Raw genomic sequence first — 3,268 nt, forward strand, 5'->3', positions numbered from 1 at the left:
TGTTGGTTTAGTCAAAATGGGAATACCTCCAAGCTCTTGCATCTAAAATGAGTTAAACCTTCTTAAACACCGACATTTTATGTCAGTGCTAAGTTTCATAAAAAAGTGAACCATTCTACACAACTGATTAATAAACCAAGTATGAAAAATTCAATTCATTTTTTTTCTTCCAGAAAAATAATATTCAAATTTAAATTATTTACAATATAATTAGTGTTATTACTTTGTTATAATTTAAGTTCTGTGAGATAGATGTCAGATGAGTCATAATGTAAATTTTTAATAGAAATTAAGCTTCTAATATGATGAAGCAAAGGTACAGGGACAAGGTTCACTCTTCTAACAACAAATTTTAGTTGAACTAATGATAAACATAAGTCATGTTGAATGAAAAGTCAGCTTCCATAGGTATGCCAGTGATCTGTTTAAACGTTTTTCAAAGGTCACATAGTTATAAGAGTTAAAGTTGCATATTGGTCTTCTATATAAACATATCAGTGTCAAAGAACAAATTAATTAAATATTAATAATACTCAAGTCTTGTAAAACTTAATACATGAAATAATAAAGTTGTATGTTGGAAGGACAATTAAAAATTCATTCAAGAGAATAGAAAGTAGTCCAACATTCTAGAACTGTTGTACCGTATTCCTAAATAGGCCAAAACCAATGGCAAAATAATTTAAGAATTATTTTAGGTCATTAAATATGATATGACAGATTTAGTTACAGTATTTATTAATTTACAAGACAACCACATTTTAAAAGAATTTTGTAATTATATACAAAAGTAAATTTATTAACCCTTTAAAATGTGATTTTGTTAATCAATACGGTAACTAAATAATATTAACTAAAGTTTAGATATTCAATTACTAAATAATTCTCAGAAAATTATATAAAATTAGCAGTTATTTCATATTAATTTACTGAAGATTAGTAATAATATTAATTATATTAATTAAATTCTATAGATGAAATTTAAATATCCAATCTTCTCTATCTGTTTTATAATCTCTATCTCATTAAAGATGTACATTTTAAACCACGAGTCACAAACGTTTGTGGATAAATGCAAAATGTAAAAAATAATTCATTTGTTTTGGAATTTCGCTGAAAGCAACACGAGGGGCGTTATAATGTGGCCGTCAATCCCACTATTCGTTGGTAAAAAAGAGTAGCCCAAGAGTTGGCGGTGGATGGTGATGACTCGCTGCCTTCCCTCTAGTCTTCCAATACTAAATTAGGGACGGCTAGCACAGATAGCCCTCGAGTAGCTTTGTGCGAAATTCCAAAACAAACAAACAAACCAAATATGTACAATTTCTAAAACATATAAAGTAGTACAGGAAGGAATGGAAAACAATGTAAGGTACTGCATTCAGTACAGTAATAAATTTTCATGCTGATCCTCAGTCTTGTAAAGTTTATGATATGAGATAATTTATGAAAGAAGCCAAAATATAGAAGAGAATGAAAATGATGCTGCTGTAAATGAAACTTTTGCTGATATTTGGGAGTGTGAATAAAGAACAACTTCTCAAGTTGCTGACATTGAGGAAAGAACTGTACGGTTGCACTGATGATGTAGATGCTGAAAAAAAAAACAAAAAAAAAAAAAAAAAACAAAACTAGATTAACAGAAACTTGTTTTAGCAAAACAACGAAATCTTTGAACAAAATGTTACAGAGGTTTAATCTTTGATTAAAATAGTAACTGTATTCACTCTCCCACAGTATGGAGCTTGTTTAGTGGAAAAATATTGTGTAATAATTTCCATTTCATCAAATTTAAAATTATCTTACCGATTTTATGTGTCAGACTTCTTTCCATTTCGGGTTTCGTTATAAGTATCTGTGCTGTTTGAATAAGGGAATACCCACCGTTGTACCATAGGTTTATTTTTATTTTTAGGAAGGTAACTGTATATTCCTGTAATTGACTGTTTATCATGGTTCTTATTGGAACACAGTCAACAGTGGCTGACTGAGTTGTTGAATATCCAAATTGTAAAATACTTTTCATGTTTTCTAGTTCTCTATAGCTGCCCTCTAATTCTTTACTGGACTGAAAAACTGTATGGTGCTTGATGGATTTCAGCTTTTTAAATGAACCTTCAAGTGAACAGAAACTGTTGCGCAACAAGCTTTCTTCATAAAAGAACAACTTATATTTTTCATTTTCCTGTGGTTGACTAACCGTGGTTATTTCTCTGAAGTTTTCAAATTCGGCTTCTTCGACAAGATCATCTATCTCTTCTTCTACCTCTGTAACGTAGCTTTCATTTTCTTCGTATCTTCCAGTGCAGCTATAAAATAAATTAGTAAAAGTATTTTGTTTGTTTGTTTGGAATTAAGGTCAAAGCTACACAATGGGCTACCTGTGTTGTGCCCATCACGAATATCGTAACCCGTATTTTGGCGTTTTGAGCTTTCAGACTTACCACTGAGTCACTTGGGGCATGAGACTAATATTACGTATGTAAAAAATAATTTAGTAAAAATCAAAAACAGCTAAACAAAACAAAAAAGATGGAATAAATATAAATGTAAATGTACATTTATTAATGTAAGTTGTTTAATACATGGAAATCTAATTTTGTCCACAATGCATATTGTTATTTTTTTCCCTTTGATATAAACATGCGGAAAATTAAAGAAGTGACTGCTTTTAATCACATATGTCCCTGTGGGACAGAGGTAAGTCTTTGGATTCACAACGGTGAGATGAGGGTTCCATTACTCTCGGTGGATACAGCAGATAGCCTGATGTGGATTTGTTATAAGAAAACATGTACACACGCACACATAATCATGGGCCCAGCATGGCCAAGTGGTTACGGCACTCGACTTGTAATCTTAGGGTCGCGGGTTTGAATCCCGTCACACCACACATGCTCGCCCTTTTGACGTGGGGGCGTTATAATGTTACACGCCAATCCCACTATTCATTAATAAAAGAGTAATCCAAAAGTTGGCGGTGGATGGTGATTGCTAGCTGCCTTCCCTCTAGTCTTACACTGCTAAATTAGGGACGGCTAGCGCAGATAGCCCTCGAGTAGCTTTGCGCGAAATTAAAACAATACAAAAAAACACATAATAATGTATATAAATGGCCCGGCATGGCCAAGTGGGTTAAGGCGTTCCACTCGTAACCTGAAGGCTGCACCAAACATGTTCGCCCTTTCAGCCGTAGGGGCGTTATTATGTAAGGGTAAATACAACTATTCTTTTTCCACTAGGTAAAAGAGTAGCCTAAGATTTGGCG

The sequence above is a fragment of the Tachypleus tridentatus genome, chromosome 3 (assembly GCF_004210375.1).
Source record: "Tachypleus tridentatus isolate NWPU-2018 chromosome 3, ASM421037v1, whole genome shotgun sequence".
NCBI lineage: Eukaryota > Metazoa > Arthropoda > Merostomata > Xiphosura > Limulidae > Tachypleus > Tachypleus tridentatus.